Here is a 27,293-nt window from a genome sequence, read left to right as displayed (position 1 = left end):
CTTGCAAAGATTGCGTCATCATCCCCTTCATTTGAGGAAGAAGACTGATTACATAAAATAAAATTAAAAAAATACTGATTACATATTTTAATCATATGTTTTTTTGTGTTAAAAAGTAGTAATGTTAAAATACCACGTTACACATTTAGTAATGACAGAATGCATTTTATACTTCACGCACAATAAGAATCTTGTATGACTTAGCCTAATAAATTATTGTATCTATTTTATGATAGGAGTGGGGGGAAAGGTGCTTGTGCATCGATAAGCACACCAAAGTCGGCATTACTGATAAGTAATGAAATAAAGACCGCACTTCTAAAAGCCTATTTCACACCATAGCCTGCTGAATTTGCACATTAACTTTTCTATCATTTTTATTTCAGCACAAATGAAAACGTGGCACTGACGCACCCAATGGATTGATGTTTCAGCATTGCCTCAATGAAGAGTTCGGCGTTCGACTACTTATGTGCGACATGTGTTACGCCTTCTATGAGCTTATAATATAAACTACAACGCGGAAGGTACGGTTTACTTCACTATTAATCATGTCAGCAAATGTAACAGCAGTTTACAGCCCTTTTTAAATTCTTATTCTTCCTCTTCCCAATTCACTTAATCTATATTTCTTTATTTCCCATGGGCTTCACCAGAGTACCCCCTAGTGGCTGGAATACAACTGTATTACAACACCCCCCCAGCAAAAACGAAATGTTGTCCCAAACATTTCACTGGCCTCAAAACAAACAGAGGATGTAAGTACTGGTCATGAGAACAACTGAGAAAACTGGCCTAACAGCCATATAACTATCTAGACATGTCCTGTCTACCTTTATGGGCAACGACGCAACCCCCACTAAACATTATCACACTGTGATTAGTAAAGGTAACAAGAAAATATATACACATCTGAACATCTCTAGTTGTTATCCTGATAAGAGCTTGGCAGCCCTAAAGCGTTATAGGTTAGAATGTCTCTGGGCCTCCTCTGCTGGGCTGAACGGCGGGGCAAGGTCATGGGTGACCCCAATGAATCAGTGTCCACTTCATCATGAGATGATTGAGTCTCTGAGCCCTCAGCTGTTTCCATATTTACCCCCGTCCTCTCCGGGCTGTCTCTGAGGACTGGCAGGCACTCCTTCACAGTGAAGTTTCTATCAGTCTGACCCCGTTCCTCACTATTATCTGATACTAGCTGTGTGCTACTCTGTCTGCTCTCTTCATTCCTACGTGGCCTATTGATGAAAACTGGATAAGAATCAGCGCTCTCCCCATTTTTCTACTTTTGCTGGGGTGGATCCCTTCTCCACAGACCCCTACAGGATGTTTCAACAAGTTCCTCAAATGGTAGGGAATTACACGACATGAGCATACTGCGATGCAGAACCCGGGCCCTGCCTGTACCCCTCTCGGGTTTGACCTCATAGAACGGCTGTCATCACCTTTCCTGGTTACCACCACGTGTATTTGGTCCTCCCAGTGTGATCTTAGCTTTCCCGGCCCCCCACGTTCTGACATGTTCCTCACCAGTACACGATCCCCAAAGACCAGAACCTAACTCATTTTCTTCCGATCGTAGTAGGCTTTTCCCTTTGCTGTTGATTTCTCCATGTTTCTAATGGCGATGTCATAGGCTTCCATCATCTGTTGCTGCCACTTCTTAGCATAATCCTGGTATGATTTCTCCTGTTCCTTTATCTGTAACACAAAGACAAGGTCAACAGGTAGCAGTGGAGCCCTTCCAAATAGCAGGAAATACAGTGACAACCCAGTAGCATCACTGGTGGTACAATTATATGCATGAATGACCTTGTTCAGATAATCACCCCAGTTGGCCTTTTTCTGTTCATCTAGTGTGCGCAACATTGACTACAGTGTACGGTTAAATCTCCCCACTGGATCCCCTGTGGATGATATGGAGAGGATCTAGAATTGGCTAGTCCCGTTCAGTTCTGCAAGGCTCTGAATAACTGATTTTCAAACTTTCTTCCCTGATCATGATGGATTTTTGACACAGAGCCAAACTTTGGGAAAAAATAATCTAAAAGCTTTTAGGTTGCAGTTTTCCCTGACATATTTCTGGTGGAGTAGGCTTGTGCAAATTTTGTAAAGTTATCTAAAATAACAAAAATGTACTCGTAGCCCCCTCTGCTTTTCTCCAAATGCACATAGTCAATTGAAATCATCTCGAAAGGAGCTGTAGCTCGTACATGTTGCATTGGGGCCCTAGTTATTACACTGGGTTTCTTTTGTTTGATACACTTACACACTTTAGTGATAAAAGGTTTAATGTCATGTTGCATGCGCGGCCAATAAAAGCGTTCTCGTGCTAAGTTCAACACTCTTTCTGTTCCTAGATGGGCCATTTCAGTGTGTAAGTACTTGTAAATCAGTGTTCTATACTGACTTGGTACCACAACTTGTGCCCTTTTTGCTGTTTTCAGTTGTAATAATCCATCTGATGAGACATGGAGCCTGTTCCACTCTTCCAGTAACTGTTTGACTTTGTATGACTCTTGTTGACATTCTGTTGGTTTAGGCTTAGTCCTTTGACTTTTCAGTTCCAAGATTCTCGATACAGCTGCATCCTTTAACTAAGCCTGTATGAGATCGTGTGGAGAAAGTCAGTCTGTAACTGTTCCCCCCCACCACAACAGCTCCTCTTGCACTGATGGCCTTAGTGTGACCGCGGATATCCAAATTACAGTCGTTCTGTTGTGTCTGAACATTAGTGAGTGTTTCTCTGTGCATTCTTCCATGTAATGTTCAGCATGCAAAGGAGAGCGTTACAGAAAGTCTGCATCAGTGTTCACCTTTACAGGACGAAACTTCATTGTGAGATTAAAGTCATACAGCTCTGCCACCCAGCGATGACCGGTGGCATTCAGTCTTGCTGTAGTTAGTACATGTGTCAAGGGGTTATTATCACTGTACACTGTCACAGAGGGAGCATAAAATAGGTCATCTCGGGAACGCTCAGTCACTGCCCATTTGAGGGCTAAGAATTCCAGTTTCCCTGAGTGAAGGTGAAAGTTTCTCTCTGCTTGAGTCAGGGTGCGGGAGCCATATCCAATGACCCTCAGTTTGCTACTTTGTCGTTGGTATAACACACTTTCCAATCCCACTTCGGAGGCATCAACATGCAGGATAAAAGGGTCCTTGAAATCTGGGTAAGCATGCACAGGTGGGTTAGTCAACACACTCGCCAAGTGTTCTAATTGAAATCATCTCGAAAGCTGCCACTTCTTTTGGCCTGGACCCTTAGCTTCCCGAAACGGAGCCCCACCGATCCATAATGACTGGTCTACCGACGTAACCATCCGAGGGGGTTTCTGTCCCAAAGCAAGCACCGGTTAGCCTGGAGCTAGCCTGGAGCTAGGCCCTTCTCCCGGCTAGCCGAAGAATTCCATCAGATAATTCCTGGGCTTCAATACCTCTTCTGCCAATTGGCCTGAACCCTTTGCTGCCGACACGGAGCCCCGCCGATGCATCACGACCGGTCTGTCTGAATCACCGTGCCTCCAGCTCACCTAGCTACTCACTGGACCCTATGATCACTCGGCTACACATGCCTCTCCTTAATGTCAATTTACATAATCTATTGCTATTTTGGTTAGTAATTTTTGTCTTATTTCACTGTAGAGCCTCCAGCCCTGCTCAATGTGCCTGAGATAGCTCTTATGTTCCACCCCCCACACATGCGGTGACCGCACCTGGCTTAAATGCTGCCTCTAGAGACAAAATCTCTCTCATCATCACTCAAGGCCTAGGTTTACCTCCGCTGTACTCACATCCTACCATACCCGTCTGTACATTATACCTTGAATCTATTCTTCCACGCCCAGAAACCTGCTCCTTTTACTCTTTGTTCCGAATACATTAGACGACTAGTTCTTTTAGCCGTACTCTTATGTAGAGATTAACCCAGGCCCTGCAGCCCCCAGCATCACTCCTATTCCCCAGACGCTCTCATTTTTTTATTTCTGTAACCGTAAAAGCATTGGTTTCATGCATGTTAACATTAGAAGCCTCCTCCCTAAGTTTCTTTTATTCACTGCTTTAGCACACTCCGCCAACCTGGATGTCCTAGCCGTGTCTGAATCCTGGCTTAGGAAGGCCACCAAAAATCCTGAAATTTCCATCCCCAACTACAACATTTTCCAACAAGATAGAACTGCCAAAGGGGGCAGAGTTGCAATCTACTGCAGAGATAAGCTGCAGACTTCTGTCACTATCCAGGTCTATGACCAAACAATTCGAGCTTCTTCTTTTAAAAATCCACCTTTCCAAAAACAAGTCTCTCACCGTTGCCACTTGTTATAGACCCCACTCAGCCCCCAGTTGTGCCCTGGACACCATATGTGAATTGATCGCCCCCCCATCTATCTTCAGAGTTCATGCTGTTAGGTGACCTAAACTGGGACATGCTTAACACCCCTGCCATCCTACAATCTAAGCTAGATGCCCTCAATCTCACACAAATCATCAAGGAACCTACCAGGTACAACCCTAAATCCGTAACCATGTGCACCCTCTTAGATATCATCCTGACCAACCTGCACTCTAAATACATCTCTGCTGTCTTCAACCAGGATCTCAGCGATCACTGCCTCATTGCCTGCATGCGTACTGGGTCCGCGGTCAAACGACCTCCACTCATCACTGTTAAATGCTCCCGAAAACACTTCAGCGAGCAGGTCTTTCTAATCGACCTGGCCCTGGTATCCGGGAAGGATATTGACCTCATCCTGTCAGTAGAGGATGCCTGGTTGCTCTTCAAAAGTGCTTCCTCTCCATCTTGAATAAGCATACCCCATTCAAAAAATGTTGAACTAAGAACAGATATAGCCCTTGGTTCACCCTAGACTTGACTGCCCTTGACCAGCATAAAAACATCCTGTGGTGTTTCATAGCTCCCGCGATAGGCAACTTTTCAGGGAAGTCAGGAACCAATATACTCAGTCAGTTAGGAAAGCTAAGGCTAGCTTTTTCAAATGGAAATTTGCTTCCTGTAGCACTAATTCCAAAAGGTTTTGGGACACTGTAAAGTCCATGGAGAATAAGAGCACCTCCTACCAGCTGCCCACTGCACTGAGGATAGGAAACACTGTCACCACCGCTAAATCTACGATAATCGATCATTTCAATAAGCATCTTTCCACGGCTGGCCATGCTTTCCACCTGGCTACCCCTACCCTGGTCATCATGTCAACACCCCCTGCAGCAACTTGCCCAAATCCCCCCCGCTTCTTCTTCACCCAAATCCAGACAGCTGATGTTCTGAAAGAACTGCATAATCTGGATCCCTACAAATCAGCTGGGCAAGACAATCTGGACCCTCTCTTTCTAAAATTATCAGCCAAAATTGTTGCAACCTATTACTAGCCTATTCAATCCCTCTTTTGTATCGTCTAAGATCCCCAAAGATTGGAAAGCTGCCGTGCTCATCCCCCTCTTCAAAGGGGGAGACACCCTAGACCCAAACTGTTATAGACCTATATCCATCCTGCCCTGCCTTTCTAAAATCTTCAAAAGCCAAGTTAATAAACAGATCACCAACCATTTCGAATCCCACCGTACCTTCTCTACTATGCAATCTGGTTTCCAAGCTGGTCATGGGTGCACCTCAGCCACGCTCAAGGTCCTAAACAATATCATAACCGCCATCGATAAAAGACAGTACTGTGCAGCTGTCTTCATCAACCTGGCCAAGGCTTTCAACTCTGTCAATCACCACATTCTTATCGGCAGACTCAATAGCCTTGGCTTCTCAAATGACTGCCTCGCCTGGTTCACCAACTACTTCTCAGACAGAGTTCAGTGTGTCAAACCGGAGGGCCTGTTGTCCGGACCTCTGGCAGTCTCTACGGGGGTGCCACAGGGTTCAATTCTCAGGCCGACTATTTCCTCTGTATATATCAATGATGTCGCTCTTGCTGCTGGTGATTCTCTGATCCACCTCTACGCAGACAACACCATTCTGTATACATCTGGCCCTTCTTTGGACACTGTGTTAACAAACTTCCAAACGAGCTTCACCGCCATACAACACTCCTTCCGTGGACTCCAAATGCTTTTAAATGCTAGTAAAACTAAGTGCGTACTCTTCAACCAATTGCTGCCCGCACCCACCCGCCCGACTAGCATCACTACTCTTGACGGTTCTGATCTAAAATATGTGGACAACTACAAATACCTAGGTGTCTGGTTAGACTGTAAACTGTCCTTCCAGACTCACATTAAGCATCTCCAATCCAAAATTAAATCTAGAATCGGCTTCCTATTTCGCAACAAAGCCTAATTCACTCATGCTGCCAAACATACCCCTGTAAAACTGACTATCCTACCGATCCTTGACTTCCACGATGTAATTTCCAAAATAGCCTCCAACACTTTACTCAGCAAACTGGATGTAGTCCATCACAGTGCCATCCGTTTTATCACCAAAGCCCCATATACAGTTGAAGTCAGAAGTTTACATACACATTAGCCAAATACATTTAAACTCAGTTTTTCACTATTCCTGACATTTAATACTAGTAAAAATTCCCTTTCTTGGGTCAGTTAGGACTTGCCAAAACTATAGTTTGTTACCAAGAAATTTGTGGAGTGGTTGAAAAATGAGTTTTAATGACTCCAACCTAACTGTATGTAAACTTCCGACTCCAACTGTACGACCCATCACTGCGATCTGTATGCTCTCGTTGGCTGGCCCTCACTACATATCCGTCGCAAAACCCACTGGCTCCAGGTCATCTACAGTTGAAGTCGGAAGTTTACATACACTTAGGTTGGAGTCATTAAAACTCATTTTTCAACCACTCCACAAATTTCTTGTTAACAAACTATAGTTTTGGCTTGTTGGTTAGGACATCTACTCTGTGAATGACACAAGTAATTTTTCCAACAATTGTTTACAGACAGATTATTTCACTTATAATTCACTGTATCATAATTCCAGTGGGTCAGAAGTTTACATACACTAAGTTGACTGTGCCTTTAAACAGCTTGGAAAATTCCAGAAAATGATGTCATAGCTTTAGAAGCTTGATAGGCTAATTGACATCATTTGAGTCAATTGGAGGTGTACCTGTGGATGTATTTTAAGGCCTACCTTCAAACTCAGTGCCTCTTTGCTTGACATCATGTAAAAACCAAAATAAATAAGCCAAGACATCAGAAAAATTATTGTAGACCTCCACAAGTCTGGTTCATCCTTGGGAGCAATTTTCAAATGCCTGAAGGTACCACGTTCATCTGTACAAACAATAGTACACAAGTATAAACACCATGGTACCACGCAGCCGTCATACCGCTGTAATCGGTCTGGGTGTAGCTGGTGCAGAGGAGTCAGGCGCAGGACAGCAGAGATGAGTAATACACGTAATTTTACTCAAGATTTACAAAATACAAGACGATAAACCTAGCCCACAATACGGACCGTAAATACAACAAACAATCACTCAAAAACAAACATAGGGGAACAGAGGGTTAAATAATGAACAAGTAATTGGGGGAGTGAAACCAGGTCTGTTAGACAAGGACAAAACAAATGGAAAATGAAAAGTGGATCGGCGATGGCTAGAAGGCCGGTGACGTCGACCGCCTAACGAACAAGGAGAGGGACCGACTTCGGTGGAAGTCGTGACCACCGCTCAGGAAGGAGACACGCTCTGTCTCCAAGAGATGAACGTACTTTGGTGCGAAAAGTGCAAATCAATCCCAGAACAATAGCAAAGGACCTTGTGAAGATGCTGGAGGAAACAGTGACAAAAGTATCTATATCCACAGTAAAACGAGTCCTATATCGACATAACCTGAAAGGCCGCTAAGCAAGGACGAAGCCACTGCTCCAAAACCGCCATAAAAAAGCCAGACTATGGTTTGCAACTGCACAAGATCGTACTTTTAGGAGAAATGTCCTCTGGTCTAATGAAACAAAAATAGAACTGTTTGGCCATAATGACCATTGTTATGTTTTGAGGAAAAAGGGGGAGGCTTGGAAGCCAAAGAACACCATCCCAACCGTGAAGCACGGGGGTGGAAGCATCATGTTGTGGGGGTGCTTTGCTGCAAGAGGGACTGGTGCACTTCACAAAATAGATGGCATCATGAAGTAGGAAAAGTGTGTGGATATATTGAAGCAACATCTCAAGACATCAGTCAGGAAGTTGAAGCTTGGTTGCAAATGGGTCTTCCAAATGAACAATGACCCCAAGCATACTTCCAAAGTTGTGGCAAAATGGCTTATGGACAACAAAGTCAAGGTATTGGAGTGGCCATCACAAAGCCCTGACCTCAATCCTATAGACAATTTGTGGGAGGAACTGAAAAAGCGTGTGCAAGCAAGGAGGCCTACAAACCTGACTCAGTTACACCAGCTCTGTCAAGAGGAATGGGCCAAAATTCACCCAACTTAATTGTGAGAAGCTTGTGGAAGGCTACCCGAAACGTTTGACCCAAGTTGAACAATTTAAAGGCAATGCTACCAAATACTACTTGAGTGTATGTAAACTTCTGACCCACTGGGAATATGATGAAAGAAATAAAAGCTGAAATAAATCATTCTCTCCACTATTATTCTGACATTTCACATTCTTAAAATAAAGTGGTGATCCTAACTGACCTAAGACAGGGAATTTGTACTCCAATTAAATGACAGGAATTCTGAAAAACTGAGTTTAAACGTATTTGGCTGAGGTGTATAAACTTCCGACTTCAACTGTATAAGTCTTTGCTAGGTAAAGCCCCGCCTTATCTCAGCTCACTGGTCACCATAGCAACACCCACCCGTAGCACAGGCTCCAACAGGTATATTGCTCTGGTCATTCCCAAAGCCAACATTTCCTTTGGCCGCCTTTCCTTCCAGTTCTCTGCTGCCAATGACTGAAATGAATTCGCAAAATCTCTGAAGCTGGACTCATATCTCCCTCTCTAACTTTAAGCATCAGCTGTCTGAGCAGCTACCGATCACTGTACCTGTACACAGCCCATCTGTAAATAGCACACCTAACTTCCTCATCCCCATATTATTACTTACCCTCTTGCACCCCAGTATCTCTACTTGCACATCATCATCTGCACATCTATCACTCCAGTATTAATGCTAAATTGTAATTATTTTCACTGCTAGAGCCTATTTATTGCCTACCTGCCTACATTTGCACACACTGTACATAGATTTTTATATATTTATTTACTTTTGTGTTATTGACTGTACGTTTGTTTATGCGTAACTCTGTGTTGTTGTTTTTGTCGCACTGCTTTGCTTAATCTTGGCCAGGTCGCAGTTGTAAATGAGAACTTGTTCTCAACTCGCCTACCTGGTTAAATAAAGGTGAAATAAAAATAAATAAAATAATGCTCTCTGGTGAGCATCCTCCTATATAACTCTCTGGTGGGGCAGAGCCTGTCCTGACTACATAGCTACCTTGGTCCTTCGCTTCCTGGATGCTGGTGTCTCTCACTTCACTGCTAGTAAGTCATAGAGACATTTAGCAGGTTGTGAGAAGGTCTGTACATAACCCGTATAGTACCCAAGAAACCCCAGTAGTTTCCTCAGCTCTCTCACGTTTGTTGGTGGCCTGTTTACCAGTTCTTGCACTGTACAATTTCTTTAACATCCATTCTGTAACCCTCAGCAGAAATTATTTTTCCTAAATAATGGACCTCATTCTTGAATAGGTCACATTTATCAGCCCTGAGTTTAATAACCCATTTATTTTGCTGCCTGAGTACATGACGGACATCTTCCACATGTTGTTCAAATGGCTGATTAAAAATAAGAACATCATCCAAATATGGTACACAGATCTCTTATACCCTCTAAACTTTCCTCCATGCTTCGTTGGAAGGCAGGGGGACTGTTTGATAAGCCAAAGGGAATTCTATTCCATTCATATAAGGCCCAAGGGGTGCTGACGGGAATGGGTTTTTTCTGGACTCCTCTCCCACAAAGCCTTGGTGGTATGCCTTTCCTTGATCTAAAACTGTAAATCATAAGTTTCCTCCCAAACCATCAAGTATTTTCTATATACGGGATATGGGATGCCTGTCCAGAACAGTCTTCTTGTTCAATCCCCTGTAATCAACAAAGTCTTAAACTCCCATCCTTTTTCCGTACACAGACCAAAGGTGATGCGTATGATGAAGTTGACTTCCTGATTAAGTTTTTGTTCAGGAGCCCCTGAAGGTGGCTTTTCACCTCAGCATACAAGGGGCGTGGCACACCATTGTATCTCTTTGCCACTGGTATGTTATCAGTCAATGTTATCTCCATTCTGAGATTTTCAATACACCCTATGTCCATGTCATCTTTGCCGAAAACTGGTGATTCCTCTGAGCATCTGTTTGATTAGTTATTGTTGTTCTTGGCTCAAGTGCTGAACATCTACAGGTGGGTCCCACCACTCTATGTGACCGTTGTCAGGGCAAGGCTCCGGTGGGGATCTGTCCTGAACCTGTGCTACAGTAACCTTTTCTCCACTGGGCACAGGAACCAGGTGACACGCTACTACTCTCTGTAATGTCCCTATCACTGTTTGTCTTGGTAAGGTAATGTCATGTTTGGTAGTATTCACTACTGCAATGTCAACTTTTCGAGATGGCCGTTTTGATGTTTTCACGACCTGACTTTGTAGGTCCAGGCCACAGATCCCTCTCATGTCCGGTTCAAATAAAACAATTTCATCATTGAAGGGGGCCTCTCTTGAGATACAGGGATGAATCAATTTTGTTGGTCCACCTGGAATGACAACGTCACGTCTGCCTGCTGTAAGCAAACGTTCCTCTGTGTACTCTGAGTGCTGAAGCAGATGGAGTAGAGTCTTTGCCTTTCCCTGTGCTAGCTTAAGTGCATTTCTAAGCATATTTAGTGTATACATCCGATCTGAGGGCTCCTTGTTACTTTTTGTTTTAACTACTTCTTCAATTACATTAAACCCAATGATAGATTTCTCCAGTCTTTCGTTTGTGACTAATATCAGAACCCTCAACTGTTTTCCTGCAATGACCTCAGCTTTGGGATCAAGCAAACTAAAACAAAATGTCCATCCAACCCAGAAAGGGAATTCCAGTGCCATGGGCTGCCCTCAGATCCAGTTTCTCTGCATTGCCCATGATTTCTGCCGGTGGTCTAGTTTGTGTGCGTGGCAAATTACATTTTCTCCATTCCTCACTTATGATGGATAACTGAGCCCCTGTGTCATTACACCCTCCGTATAACACCACACTTGACATTTTTTTTACCAATGAGCTGTGCTGTATTACAATGTTTAGTGGTAGCTGGGGTAGTTGGCCCCCACTCTCTCTGTGTCATGGGACAGGGGGAGTTGTGATCAGTCTTGCGGGCAGTCTTACATGTGGGTCGGTGCTGTTTCCAATGATCCTGTTGGCACACTTTGGAACAATAGGCAGCTTTATGACACAATGAACACAACTTAAACTCTGAGGTTCTCTCTACCTTTGCACTGCAGCCGCTGCAACACTGGATGGAGCTAGATGTATCTGAGGTCACTCCCCGTTCCATGGTTGTGACCCCCAGGCATTTCCCGATGGATGTGCGTTGCCCCTGATCCTACATCCTACTGCCCAATGGCTATCACTGCCCTGCACTGACTGTACTAATGAGGCTACCTGACAGGTCAGTTCTTTGATTGCTTCATTGCTCGCATCAATTTCACTCAGTAGAGGATTGCATTTATTTTGTTTTTGGAATGTGGTCTGTGAGGGCTCTGCCTGTGCACATTCCTCTCCGCTATCCCCGTTATCCTCACTCAGTACCGCGTTCAGTACGGAAAAAAAATAAATGTATGAAATGTATGCATTCACTACTGTAAGTCGCTCTGGATAAGAGCGTCTGCTAAATGACTAAAATGTAAATGTAAAATGTTCACTCGTGTGGGTGTGAACTTACGTGAAATCCTGGCCTTTTGCATGCGTTCGCTTTCATTTCCCTGGGCAATTTGCATTTTCTCAAGCAACAGTTCATCACTGGTGTCAATATTCTGGAGATGCACTGTCATCATTGGCTCTTGACTAACTCTGTGCCATATTTCAGTCCTGATTGGGCACGAGCTGAGGCTGATAACACTTTCTGTCTCAGGTCAAAGACTCAGACTAGGAAGTCCAAGGCAGACTCTCCTGGCTCTTGTGTTGCTTTAGTCAACTTGTGATACAGTTCAGTAGCATCCTTCTCTGTATTATGTGTGCTCAAGATTTGCCTTAGTGTGTAGTGTCATGTCTGTTTGTCTGTTTTTCCCTCCAGATAACTCTTCATTTTAAGCCCTGGGCTCACAGCTCTGGTTACTGCTTGTATGATTTCTCCATCCATTTTCAATCTGATGTTCTAGGCTGCTGAAGCTGAGCTTATCTTTCTGATCTCGTATCTGTCCATGGATTTTAAAGTCTTTATAACTGGACACACTCCCTCCATTCTCTCTCTGTGGCGGGTGCCTTTCTGGAGCTGAGACCACTTCTCTGCTGGGCTGAGGAGCCCCTCCCTCTTCTTTTCGTTCTGCCGCAGCTTCCGTCTCTCCGCTGGGTTCGCTGTCCACTTGCATCGTTGGCGCTGACTGGCTGGGACTTGTAGGCAGACTTTTCACATTATCCTCAGAGTCCGATATTCCTTTGATTTCGTCTTTCAGTTGAAGCAGCCAAGACATTCCCTCATCCTCTGATTCCATTAAATCCTCCTTCTCACAGTAATCTTCCATCAATTTGCGCCTCCTATTCCACAACATACACACAAGTGCCGTAAATTGTCCTCAGTTAAAGTCCATAAACTCTGTTCGATTTCATCCAACAACGTTTCCCTCTCTCGACTCATATTGTCCTCCCATGGGTCGGTGCTCACATGAAAATAAATCTCAGCGGTGCCTCCAAATTTGTTACCCCTTCTATGAGCTTATAATATAAACTACAACGCGGAAGGTATGGTTTACTTCACCTTTAATCATGTCAGCACATGTAACAGCAGTTTACATGTAACAGCAGTTTCCTCTCCCCAATTCACTTAAACTATATTTCTTTATTTCCCATGGGCTTCACCAGAGTACCCCCTAGTGGCTGGAATACAATCGTATTAAGCCCCTTACACATGCAGTTACAAGCCTGCTAGAGTTAGCGGCAGGTGGACAAGCAATATCCAGCGTAATAGTACGGATGAAGCCTGAGCTGGAATGTGAAGTTAACTGAAGCTGGTTAGCTTTAGAAAACCCTGAGTATATCTCGCTTGCTTCGTTGGATACCCCTCTGGTGGGTATTCCAGAAAGAGGGTTTAACATATCCGACTTCTCTTAAACAGATGAGGGAGTCTGGGATTTGTAGGTTCCAGAATGGCTGCTTCTCATTTAAATTGGCCTAATTGAAGCCAATTTATCCTTGCTCTGGCAATGCAATCCAAAGGCTCCGTGCGGAGGCCAAATCGAGCTTTGTATATCACATCGCTATGCGCCTCCCAAATTTTGTAACAATGCGCAGTAGTGTAAAGTACTTAACTTCTCTAGGGTAGGGGGCAGTATTTTGACGTCTGGATGAAAGGCGTGCCCTAATTAAACTGCCTGCTACTCAGGCTCAGAAGGTAGGATATGCATACTATTAGTAGAGTTGGATAGGAAACACTCTGAAGTTTCTAAAGCTGTTTGAATGATGTCTGTGAGTATAACAGAACTCATATGGCAGGCAAAAACCTGAGAAAAATCCAACCAGGAAGTGTGGAAATCTGAGGTTTGTAGTTCTTCAAGTGATTGCCTATACAGTATACAGTGACTTAGGGTTCATTTTGCACTTCCTAAGGCTTCCACTAGATGTCAACAGTCTTTAGAACTTTGTTTCGTGCTTCTACTGTGAATATGGAGAGAATAAGAGGTCCTGGAGTCAGATGAGTGAGAAAATGACATGAGCTCAGAGGCGCGCTCTCACATGAGAGTTAGCTGTGTTCCTTTTCTTTTCTGAAGACATTGGAATTGTCCGGTCGGAATATTACTGAAGATTTATGTTAAAAACATCCTAAAGATTGATGCTATACATCGTTTGACATAATTCTACGAATGTAAATATAACTTTTTTTGACTTTTCGTTGTGATATTTTGCGCGCGCTTCCTGCATTTGGAGTAGTGGACTGAACACGTGAACAAAAAGGAGGTATTTGGACATAAATGATGGACTTTATCGAACAAAAGAAACATTTATTGTAGACCTGGGATTCCTGGGAGTGCATTCTGATGAAGATCATCAAAGGTAAGTGAATATATATAATATTATTTCTGAGTTTTGTTGACTCCACAAAATGGCGGGTTTGGTTTCGTGTCTGAACGCTGTACTCAGATTATTGCAAAGTGTGCTTTCGTTGTAAAGTTTTTTAAAAATCTGACACAGCGGTTGCATTAAGGATAAGTGTATCTATAATTCTTTGAATAACAGTTTAATATTTTATCAACGTGTATGATGAGTATTTCTGTAAATTGATGTGCTCATTCACCTGAAGTTTTGGGAGGCAAAACATTTCTGAACATTACACGCCAATGTAAAATGGGGTTTTTGGATATAAATATGAACTTTATTGAGCAAAACATACATGTATTGTGTAACATGAAGTCCTATGAGTGCCATCTAATGAAGATCATCAAAGGTTAGTGATTCATTTTAGCTGTATTTCTGGTTTTTGTGACGCCTCTCCTTGCTTGGAAAATGACTGTGTGGTTTTTCTTGTATAGGTGCTGTCCTAACATAATCTAATGTTATGCTTTCGCCGTAAAGCCTTTTTGAAATCGGACAATGTGGTTGGATTAACGAGAAGTGTATCTTTAAAATGGGATATAATAGTTGTATGTTTGAGAAATTTGAATTATGAGATTTTTGTTGTTTTAAATTTGCCGCCCTGCTATTTCACTGGCTGTTGAATAGTGTCCCCCGCTGGTGGGACGCTAGCATCCCACATACCCCAGAGAGGTTAAGTAAAAATACTTTAAAGTACTAATTAAGTAGTTTTTTGGGGTATCTGTACTATTTATATTTTTGACTACTTTTACTTCACTACATTCCTAAAGAAAATATTGTAATTTTTACTCCATACATTTTCCCTGACACCCAAAAGTACTCGTTACGTTTTGAATGCTTAACAGACCAGGAAAACGTTGAAATTCACACACTTATCAAGAGTACACGTGGTCATCCCTACTGTCTATGTGTTGGCGGATTCACTAAACACAAAACAAATAATGTCTGAGTGTTGGAGTGTGACCCTGGCTATGAAATACATTGTAACAAGATGTATGTTAAACAAGAAAATGGTGCCGTCTGGTTTGCTTAATATAAGGAATTGTTGATACTAAGTATATTTTATCCATTAAATGTACTTTTGATACTTAGGTATATTTAAAACCAAATCATTTTACTCAAGTAGTATTTTACTGGGTGACTTTCTATTAAGGTATCTATACTTTTACGCAAGTATGACAATTGGGTACTTTTTCCATTATTGACAATGCGGAGGGCTCCATATATCTCCGTATTGACACTTCCTTCACAACAGCTCTGCTCTTCTCAAGAAGTATGAATGCCCTGACTTCCGCATAGGCCGTATCACAGTAAATGCTGTATGGCCACTGCAGATGTCAGATTGACCATGCAGAGCCTTTAAGCGAAGCACAGATTAGTTGATCGGACAACTAGCGGGTGAGTACAACATTCAAAAAGGTCCTCATGTTGATCTCATAAAAAAATTATTGATATGGAGTCAAAAGACAGAGCCACAAATGACACAAGTCTAGAACAAGAAACAATTTCAACATACAACAAATATGTTCACATATTTACCAAAAAAAAGTAATACAAAAGCCAGAGAGCGAGCCTGGCAGAAAATAACAGACAAAGTAAATGTGCAAGTGAAGTGGCACTATTCCAATATCCAATAGGCCTAGCTTACACACAAGGCTTAGCAAAGCATCGCTGGCAGTCAACTGACCACAGCCTACTGTACCTGCAATTCTGTAGTCCTCTTTGATTATATGGACAGCCTGATGGCCAGGGAATGCAATAAAGACATTAAAATATCTCTCAATGCGAGGCAGACTCTTCTTACGGCTCTACACACAGTTGCCTTGCCAAATCGTTCAGAAATGTACAGGAAACTTCCAGTGACAATTTTTTTGTTAAAGTAATACATTTACTTTTGTAGTTTGTAGGCCTATAGCAGTCAAAGCATAACTGCTTTGGGTTACATTGGCTATGTACGGGTTGAGTAAGTTGTCCAATAATTTGTAATGCACGGCGAACAGTGCAGGCTCCGATGTTAATTGGATTTTCCGCAAAGGGACAGGCCATAGTGACAAACAAGAATCTGATTGTCAGAAAAGGACCGTTTTTATTCAACAGGACAGGTTAAGATGGCAAGGCCGCCACATTTTTTAAATACCCCTGCCCGAGGTAGAAAAAACCACAACCATGTTTTTTCACATCTCTCATGTCTCCCATTTATGATTGTGTAAAAATATTTTACTGCATAAGTGGTTAAATTGATAGATATTGTGAAACACCCCTAAACACAAAGGGATTCGTGGTCGAATTGCTGCAAAGAAACCACTACTAAAGGACACCAATAATAAGAAGAGACTTGCTTTGGCCAAGAAACACAAGCAATGGACTTTAGACCGGTGGAAATCTGTCCTTTGGTCTGATGAGTCCAAATGAGAGATTTTTGGTTCCAACCGCTGTGTCTTTGTGAGATGCAGAGTAGGTGAACGGATGATCTCCACATGTGTGGTTCCCACCATGAAGCATGGAGGTGTGATGGTGCTTTGCTTTTGACACTGCCAGTGATTAATTTAGAATTCAAGGCACACTTAACCAGCATGGCTACCACAGCATTCTGCAGCGATACGCCATCCCATCTGGTTTGTGTTTAGTGGGACTATCATTTGTTTTTCAACAGGACAATGACCCCAAACACACCTCCAGGCTGTGTAAGGGCTATTTGACCAAGAAGGAGAGTGATGGAGTGCAGCATCAGATGACCTGGCCTCCACAATCACCTGACCTCAACCCAATTGAGATGGTTTGGGATGAGTTGGACCGCATTGAAGGAAAAGCAGCCAACAACTGCTTAGCATATGTGGGAACTCCTTCAAGACTGTTGGAAAAGCATTCCGCATGAAGCTGGTTGAGAGAATGCCAAGAGTGTGCAAAGCTGCCATCAAGGCAAAGGGTGGCTACTTTGAAGAATCTAAATATATTTTGATTTGTTTGACCCTTTTTTGGTTACTACATGATTCCACATGTGTTATTTCATAGTTTTGATGTCTTCACTATTATTCTACAATGTAGACAATAGTAAAAAATAAAGAAAAACCCTGGAATTAGTAGGTGTGTCCAAACATTTGACTGATACTGTACCTCTACCAGGCCTACTTTGCTGTTAACATTTATTTTGCGATGCTTTTGGGGAAAGTATTTCTGTCAACCCACAAGACTCATCACATCAACTGGCTACACACGGAGTGATAGTCAAACGGGCGCACCACACTGACAGACGGGCAATATTGCTGGATATTTATTGGCAGATGTTGGGATAGGTTTGGTTTTATAAGCCAATACTGGCTAACCAGGGGTGGGATAAAGTAAATGTTGCGTTGATTAGAAAGTAGCTGGAAGCTTGTGGTGTCTGTTAAAACCTCTTAGGTTTTAACAGACAACATCCGGTGAAGCTGGAGCACGCCAAATTCAAATTACAAAATTGTAATATTAAACATTCATGAACATACAAAATGTCCTACATCATTTAAAAGCTTAACTTCTTGTTAATCCAACCGCGTTGTCAAATTTCAAAACGGCTTTACGGCGATAGCATACCATGCGATTATCTGAGGACAGCGCCCCGCATACAAAAGCATTAAAAACATTTTCCAAACCAGCAGAGGCGTCACAAAAGTCAGAAATAGCAATAAAATAAATCACTTACCTTTGAAGATCTTCCTCTGTTTGCAATCCCAAGGATCCCAGCTACACAACAAATGGTCGTTTTGTTTGATAAAGTCCTTCTTTATATCCCAAAAAATTCAGTTTAGTTGGCGCGTCAGTAATCCACCCGTTCCCCTAGTTCAACATGTATACAAAGGAATCCCAAAAGTTACCAATAAACTTCATCCAAACAAGTCAAACAACGTTTCTAATCAATCCTCAGGTACCCTAATATCTAAATAAATGATCAAATTTAAGACGGAATGTAGTATGTTCAATACCGGAGATAAATAACGAGGTGCGCGCCCTCATCCACGCGCGCCACAAGACTACAGTTAAAATGAGAGCCACCTTGAAAAACTACAACTACTAATTCATTTTTCAAAAAACAAGCCTGAAACCCTTTCTAAAGACTGTTGACATCTAGTGGAAGCCATAGGAACTGCAATCTGGGAGTTATTTATTTGTATATCCCACAGACGAGCGTTGAAATGGACAGTGACCTCAAAATAAATTATTCTGGATTGATTTTCCTCAGGTTTTCGCCTGCAATATCAGTTCTGTTATACTCACAGAAATTAGTTTTAGAAACTTCAGAGTGTTTTCTATCCAATGTTATCAATTATATGCATATCCTAGCTTCTGGGCCTGAGTGGCAGGCAGTTTACTTTGGGCACGTCGTTTATCCGAACACTGCCCCCTAGCCCTAAGAGGTTTTAATGACAGTTTGCGGTGGAACACGTGAAAATTGCATGTACTTTCATAATTCTTTGGCAAGCTACTCATAGGTGGGCTGCGAGCTACTGGTAGCTCACAATTGACCTGTTGCAGACCCCTGGTATAGGAGGTAATCTATACTATCTGACAATTGTTATTGGGACTATTTTTTACAGAGCATTAACTGTCCATCTCTCCTTATTTTATTGACTGGTTAAGAAGCCACCATATACAGTCCTCGAGAACAAGGGTTGAGACAGACATTGCTCTTGCAACCTCCTACAAAGCAATTCTTTATTGGAATTTCAACCCCAGAATGAGTCAAGAGATCAATGTGAATGAAAACACGCTGGCTGACAAAATAACCTAGGTTAGGATAGGCAACAGTGATCCTCACCTGATCCAGTCCCCTATGTGTTGACTTGCCATGAGACTCCAGGTACTCCCTGCCCATGTAGTAGGGTGGTCGCCCGTTGATCCTCTGTGTCACTTGTTCGAGCAGCCCAACTGGTATGTACTTACAAAGGATAGCGGTTTAGATTGGCATGTCCACATTAAATGTGTTGAGTTGTTGATGTTTACAGCTATAAATTAAATAATATTTTAAGTGGTTGAATTCTACGTTTTGTAAAATATGGCAAACACAGTCCTGCAGGTTCTCTTCAATAATTGTTTGTCCTCATCTACATCAACCTATTGATCAACCTAAAATGCACAAAAAAACAATTGTGCATGTTTCTAAGCATTACTACAAAGTGTGAATACCACCTGATACTTCCTGTCTATACGAGTACACACCTGCACATGAAGGACAGCCACTCCAGCAGGAAGTTCCTGGTCTTCTCCAGGCCTAGGATGTCCGAGCCCCAGTGCTCCAGGCAGTAGTGGGTGAAGTCAGTCCAGCCGCTCGCTGGACGAGATATCCCAGTCCCGCCGCTCCTTGATCTCTGTGAAAACCCAGTGCTTGATGAGGGCGCCGCTGCAGGAGAAGAAAAGTATAAGAGACCTGCTAACCCTGTCCAACTTTTTAGAGTACCAGATGCGCGCGGCAAATTGGAGAGTGCGCGCGCTGTGAGAGTCTGATCGCAATAACACACAAAGATGCTTTTGTTCTTGGAGTTTTTTTTATTTTATTAAACAAATAATAAGTTATTTGTTAGGTACAAGCGTCTCATACATTGTAAAACAACTTTTTACTCTATGATAAGAACAAATGTTTGAAGCAAAGCATCAGTATCAAATAAACATAACAACAACAAAAAAAAGAAAAAGCTATGATAGGAAACAGTGGGTGAGAACAAATCTTCTGGAGACCTTCAAATGTTCAGGAAATCATTTCCTAGACAGATTTGCCTGGTAGCTAGCAGATTTAGCCTTACACATCAGTGCATCAGGGTAGACTTCTCAGAGGCTAAAACAGTTCCTCTGGCAATCATTGAAACCTTGGTAACGAGGGCACTCAGCATGTATGTACTGGGGGAGGCTCTGTACTGGGTTTGTTCTTGGGAACGAGATAAAATATTCGTTCGCCGTCTGCATTGCTGTGGAATATGACCAATATCCCCAGCATCACAGCCAAAAGGTGGGAATAGACCATGCCACGTTTCTGACATCTGCATAGGTCTTCAGATCCAGCTTGCCTTGGCCCCAAGTTTAGTCTCTAATGTAACGGCTGTCTTCGTGCAGATAGGACCAAGGCGCAGCGGGTTGCGTGCTCAACATTATAATTTATTAAATGTGAACACCAAAAAACAAGAAAGCAGAGAAACACGACAGTAAACAGTTTTGCATGCTACACCAAAGCAATGCAAAAACAACTACCCACAAAAACCCAAACCAAACACACACCTATATATAGGACTCTCAATCAGAGGCAACTAGAAACACCTGCCTCCAATTGAGAGTCCAACACCCAAACCTAAACATAGAAAAACTAAACTAGACAGAACGTAGAAATACATACAAAACACAAACCCTCTGCCACGTCCTGACCAAAACTAATACAATTACTCCCTCTGCTGGTCAGGACGTGACATCTAAACTGTAGTAGAGGAACGCTTGTCACCTATCAAACATGGCCAATCACTAGCGCCTGCTAGTATTGGCTTTTTAATCATGGTTCCTAATCAACACATAAAGCAAAACCATTTTGAAAACACAAAACAAATGATCGCATCAACACAGACCGCAAACTGTCTACACAAAGCTTAAGTAGGCTACCGCAAAGTGAATCTGAACGCTGTTCGCTTGAAGAGTCCGGTGTTTCAGCCTATTTCTGTGCAGCACATTTTCTAAATTGATAACATCTCAAATCTAGTGCAAAGGCATTTTAGAAGCATTGCCTCTGTAGCTAATACCGGACACTCATTCATTCTTCATCTCCATTTAATGCCAAGATGTTTATATTTATTTTTTATTATACTTTTGTAATGCTTTTTGTAACGTGAATCATAATTACAGTTACAGTCTATCAGGTTTCACGATCCTCGTAATGTTAGGTGGAAAATACAACTAATGGGAGGCAGAATTAAATGTATATTACACTTGCACAAATGCGAACAGTTATTTTTCGTATTTGTAATTAATTTCTTTCCCTGGCAAATGCGAGTAAACTGCTGGTACTTTAGAACCCACTGAATGTCCATCTTATGTTCGCTAACTTTAGCTTGAAACAATTACAGGCTGACTTCACTGATCGCATCGTGTGCGCGAGCGTTGCAAAATAAATTTAGAAATCTATATTATTCAATTATTGCGCGCGCAACAACGAGCATCTGTGTTGCCAAGGGCTAAAATAGAAGTCAGTTCTATTTCTGACGCAGATCGCGCCGCAAGTCCTGCCTCTCCCATCTCCTCATTGGTTCATAGAAGCAGGTACCCACGTGCCATCTCCTCATTGGTTATACCCATGTGGGTGAGTGAAAGACGAAATAGGTCGTTGGCAGTAATGCACGTAATTTATGAAAGTTGCCAATCGCAATACAAAGTCAAGAGAAGAAAAAGCCTGGAAGGAGGAGAGATGACTAGAAACGATTCGGTTGACCGTTTTATGTGTGGATTAATTGGTGGAGTAGAGGACCTTGTGCATTTCAGGTAAAATAACAACTCAATGTTTATATCACGGGACAAATTAGCTAGCAACAGCAAGCTAGCTAAATAGGACAAATTAGCTAGCAAGTGCAAGCTAGCTAGCTAAATTACCATAAATGTTTAAGGCTTTTCGACCTGTCCCCAAATTAATATAATTGGTTCAGAGTTTGTTTTGATATTTGAATCTGCGTGGACTTTCTGAAAGTAGTTTGAGGTCAGTAAGTCACATGACCAAGGAGCTACTGACATTTGAATGTTTGTAAAATCCATGTAAAAACGTTAAATGAAAATGGACAAACTAAAGGGTGTGCAATATAGAAGTGTAGTCAGTGGACATTCTGAACCTTGTTTGAGGACAGTAGGTCACATGACCAAGGAGCTATTGAAATTTGAAACATTGAAAATTCATGTAAATTGCATGAGATGAAAATGGACAAACTTAAAGGGTGTGCAATGCGTAAGCCCACTGAGTGTACATGCTGAACCTTGTGTGAAGTCAGTAGGTCACACGACCTAGGAGCTATTGAAATTCAAAAATGTAAATAAATAATTTAAAATAGTGCGAGATGTAAATCAACCAAAAAACGTTTGTGCAATGTGTGACTATGCCATCAGGTTAGCTAGAACCAGTTTTGAAAGTTTTAGGAGTAATGGTTAAAGAGCTATTGAAATTAGAAAATGTTGATTTGTCACTATGTTGACAGTCCCTAACTGCTTTTGGTGGACATAAGGAAAACTACAGGCGAATATCCGTTGAATATCCAACTTGAATCTGTCTTTACCTCCGTATCTGACAGTCGGCAAACTCAGCATCACAACAAACAGGAGGGACAGACACGGAGTAGCTACGTTGAATAATGATGTATTAATCTCCATGTCCGTTGACACGAACTCCGTACATGTCTGTGTGTCGCAGCTTGAGAATCGGGATGTTAGATTTACACAGTGGATTTATTTTTTATTAAAATCTAAGCATTTTTTATAATAATCAGGCCCTATTCATTTCTGCGTACCTTTAACTCGGATCTTGTACCTGCATACATGGACAGATAATTGCGTAGTTGTACACAAAATGCGTGCATTTTGGCAGGTCTGGTTTACAACCAGAGCTGGAGTCAATTAAAGATGCACTATGGTGAAATCACGCCGCCATTTCATTGTTACAAAAGTTCTAATAGTTCGCCTAATTTCACTTTATGTGACAAAATAAGTGTAACAGTATAGCTTCTGTCCCTCTCCTCGCCCCAACCTGGGCTTGAACCAGGGACCTTCTGCACATCAACAACTGACACCCACGAAGCACCGTTACCCATCGCGCCCCTTACAGAGCAAAGGGAACAACTACTTCAGGTCTCAGAGCGAGTGACGTCACCAGTTGAAACGCCATTAGCGCGCACCACCGCTAACTAAAAAGCTCTGGAGAGAAAAAGTCACAATGTAGAACTGGCGCCAGCGCAGGATGCAGCGTTGTCTTTCCCCCTCCAGGGCCGTTTCACCCATGCTCGCAATGTCAAAGTCCGACGCATTTATTGCACCTTACACTGAGTGGGTTGGATCCAGTGATGTAGTGGTAAAAGAAGAAAAAAAATGGGTAAACTAATACTGACCAAAAACTTAAAACACAACATGTAAAGTGTTGATCCTATGTTTCATGAGCTGAAATAAAAGATCCTAGAAATGCTCCATGTGCACAAAAGGCTAGATTTAATCTATTTTGCCTGGCATTTGAGCTATTGATGTGACATTAGACGAGCCTAATCAGTCAGTTCTGTACCTGCCTGACTGAGTGGCAGTGTGGGTGGAATGAGCAAGCTCATCTGGCAACCAGAGGGCGAAACACAAGGAAATATACCTTGCGCGAACCCTGCCCAAGTCCCTCATCAAGCCTCCCTATGCACTTTTGTAGATCAGAAAGGATTGGTTAAGAGTAAGCTATATTCTATCCACTCAGCCTCAGAGCCCACTACTCTGATCAGTCAAATTGCGTGAAATCTAAAGTACACTGCATTGCATTCGGAAAGTATTCAGACCCCTTGACATGATCTACATTTTCTTAAGTTACAGCCTTATTCTAAAATGGATTCTATTATTTTTTCCCCTCATCAATCTACACACAATACCCCATAATTCCATAGCAAAAACAGGTGTAGACATTATTACAATAAGTATTCAGACCCTTTACTCAGTACTTTGTTGAAGCACCTTTGGCAGCGTTTACAGCCTCGAGTCTTCTTGGTTATGACGCTTCAAGCTTGGCACACCTTTATTTGGGGAGTTTCTCCAATTCTTCTCTGCAGATCCTCTCAAACTCTGTCAGGTTGGATGGGGAGCATTGCTGCACAGCTATTTTCAGGTCTCCCCAGAGATGTTAGATCGGGCTCAAGTCTGGACTCTGGCTGGGCCACTCAAGGACATTCAGAGACTTGTCCCGAAGCCACTCCTGCATTGTCTTGGCGGTGTGCTTCGGGTCATTGTCCTGTTGGAAGGTGAACCTTCGCCTCAGTCTGAGGCCCTGAGCGCTCGATCAGGTTTTCATCAAGGATCTCTCTGTCCTGACTAGTCTCCCAGTCCCTGCCGCTGAAAACCCCCCCCACAGTATGATGCTGCCACCACCATGCTTCACTGTAGGGGTGGTGCCAGGTTTCCTGCAGACGTGACGCTTGGCATTCAGGCCAAAGAGTTCAATCTTGGTTTCATCAGACCAGAGAATCTTGTTTCTCATGGTTAGAGTATTTAGATGCCTTTGGCAATCTCCAAGCGGGCTGTCATGTGCCTTTTACTGAGGAGTGGCTTCCGTCTGGCCACTACCATAAAGGCCTGATTGGTGGAGTGGTGCAGAGACGGTTGTCCTTCTGGAAGGTTCTATCTCCACAGAGGAACTCTGGAGCTCTTTCAGAATGACCATCGGGTTCTTGGTCACCTCCCTTAACCAAAGGCTCTTCTCCCCCTATTGCTCAGTTTGGCTGCGCTGCCAGCTCTAGGAACAATCTTGGTTGTTCCAAACTTCTTCCATTTAAGAATGATGGAGGCCACTGTGTTCTTGGGGACAGTCAATGCTGCAGAAATGTTTTGGTACCCTTCCCCAGATCTGTGTCGACACAATTCCGTCTCAGAGCTCCTAGGACAATTCCTTCAACCTCATGGCTTGGTTTTTGCTCTGACATGCATTGTCAACTGTGGGACCTTATAGACAGGTGTGTGCCTTTCCAAATCATGTCCAATCAATTGAATTTACCACAGGTGGACTCGAATCAAGTTGTAAAAACATCTCAAGGATGATCAATGGAAACAGGATGCACCTGAGCTTAATTTCGAGGGTCTGAATACTTATGTAAGTAAGATTTCTGTTTTTTATACATTTGCAAAAATGTCAACAGTTTTTTCTTTGTCATTATGGGGTTGTGTGTGTAGATTGATGAGGGGAAAAAAATATGTAATACATTTTAGAATAAGGCCATAACGTAACAAAATGTGGAAAAAGTTAAGGGGTCTGAATACTTTCGAATGCACTGTCTATTCTTTTCCATTAAGATACCAACCTTGCCAGCATAATACCCAAAACTTTAATCTCTCTAACCTTCATGGCGTCATCGTAAAACAAAATGTCCCCATTACCTGCATAGAAGAGAGATTAGGTTTAACAGGTGCACACACACGAACATGCATGCACGAACATACACGCTTTGTGAGATTGAGACGCCGGGCGACCCATCCTCCATTACAGAGCTTACTACTCGCTAATGTTCAATCAATAATGAATAAACTTGAATTCAGTGTGAGGATCTCCTTCCAGTGGGACATCAGATTCTGCAGCATACATTGTTTCACTGAGACTTCGCTTTCCTTCGACAACCAAATGGATTATATACAACCAATGGGTTTTACAGTTCATCGAGGGGACAGAAAGCAGGCTTCCTCTGGCAAGAACAAAGGCGAAGGGCTCCATTTTATGATCAACAACAAGTGGTGCGACAGGGGAAACGTACAGGAACTTGCAAGCTTCTGCTCTCCCAATTTGGAATACTTGGTCATCAAATGTCGCCCTTTTTACCTTCCGAGAGAGTTCTCAGGGATTATCGCCATATTCGGCAGGTAGCCTAGCGGTTAAACTCTTTGGGCCAGTTACCAAAAACATCGTAGGTTATGTCACATTTTACATTGTTGGTCATGTCACACAGTTATGCCACATTTATGAACCCTTTATAAAGCATGACACAGCGATTTTGTTGTTGAGTAGCTCTGTACATCTGGTCATTGCGTCAGGAATGTGTCACGTCCTGACCAGTATAGAGTATATTTGGTTATTGTAGTTTGGTCAGGACGTGGCAGAGGGGAGTTGATGTATGTTTATGGGGTTTGTCACTGGTCTGTGTTTCTATGTCTAGTTAATTGGGGTTGGACTCTCAATTGAAGGCAGGTGTGTTGAGTTGCCTTTGATTGGGAGTCCTATATAGTAGGGTGTGTTTGTCTTTGTGTTTCGTGGGTAGTTGTTTTTTGCACTGCTAGTTATAGCCTGCGAAACTGTCTCCTGTGATGTTGTCTGCATTTATTGTTTTCCGTGATCAACGTGTTTAATAAACATGATGTTGAGCAATCACCTGCTGCGTATTGGTCCATGTTCTCCGACAGTGATTTTGCGATATCGTCAGAAGACGAGGAACGTGACAGAACTACCCACCAAAACAGGACCAAGCAGCAGAGAAGGGAGGCCGAATATAGGGATTATTGTGAGAAGTGGACTTGGGAAGAGATACTGGCCGGAGAGGGCCTGTGGAAGAAGGCTGGGGTGGAACAGGAATGCTACCAGGGGACACGTCTGGCTAGGAAGCCGGAGAGGCACCCCCAATAATTTTTTTTGGGGGGGCACACGGGTAGTTTGGCTGGGCATAGGAAGAGCCATAAGCCAGCTACCCGTGAGTGCAGGAAGGAGCGAAGAAGGTGGAGAGCACCGTGTTTCGCCGAGGTGTGCACGATCTCGCCCATACGCACGCACAGCCCAGTCCGCCCTGTACCAGCACCCCGCTTGTGCAGGGCTACTAGTTCCATCAGCCAGGACGGGTTGTGCAGGTGGTGCAATCACGGCCACCTGTGCGCCTCCATGGCCCAGTCTTTCCGGTTCCTGCCTCTCGGAGTATCCCGGAAGTGAGTACTCCCAGTACCAGCAACCCGGACCAAGCTTCCCAATAGTCAGCCTAGTCCTGTTCAGCCTGTTCCCGCTCCCCACACTAGTGGGGAACGGGAAAAGATAAGGTGCGTGTGCCCAGACTGGCACATCCTGTACCAGCCCCACACATCAAGCATCTAGTGCGTCAGCCCAGCCTCGCCAGTCTGGTGCCGCCAGAGCGGCCTGCCGCGCCGGTGCCGCCAGTGCAGCCCGCCGCACCGGATCCGCCAGAGCGGCCCGCCGCGCAGCCATTGCCGCCCGCCAGCCGGGCGCAGCAAGGGTCGCCAGCCGGGCGCAGCCAGAGACACCCGCCAGCCGGGCGCGGCAAGAGTCGCCCGCCAGTCGGCGGAACAAGCTTATTCCT

The 27,293-nt window shown here is 43.2% G+C and overlaps 1 long non-coding RNA gene across 1 annotated transcript; it reads right to left on the bottom strand.

Moving 5' to 3' along the window:
- Window positions 1–72: 72 nt before the first annotated feature.
- On the bottom strand, window positions 73–19,832 carry LOC115175804 (uncharacterized). The gene is made up of 3 exons (XR_003872101.1): window positions 19,474–19,832; window positions 19,073–19,192; window positions 73–1,701 (listed from the first exon to the last, which is right to left on the bottom strand). It is a non-coding gene; the product is annotated as an uncharacterized LOC115175804 (long non-coding RNA).
- Between the last annotated feature and the right edge of the window lie 7,461 nt (window positions 19,833–27,293).

The sequence above is a fragment of the Salmo trutta genome, chromosome 36, assembly GCF_901001165.1.
Source record: "Salmo trutta chromosome 36, fSalTru1.1, whole genome shotgun sequence".
NCBI classification, from domain to species: domain Eukaryota; kingdom Metazoa; phylum Chordata; class Actinopteri; order Salmoniformes; family Salmonidae; genus Salmo; species Salmo trutta.
The sequence above is the reverse complement of the archived record's forward strand: the minus strand, read 5'-3'. Positions and strand labels throughout refer to the sequence as shown.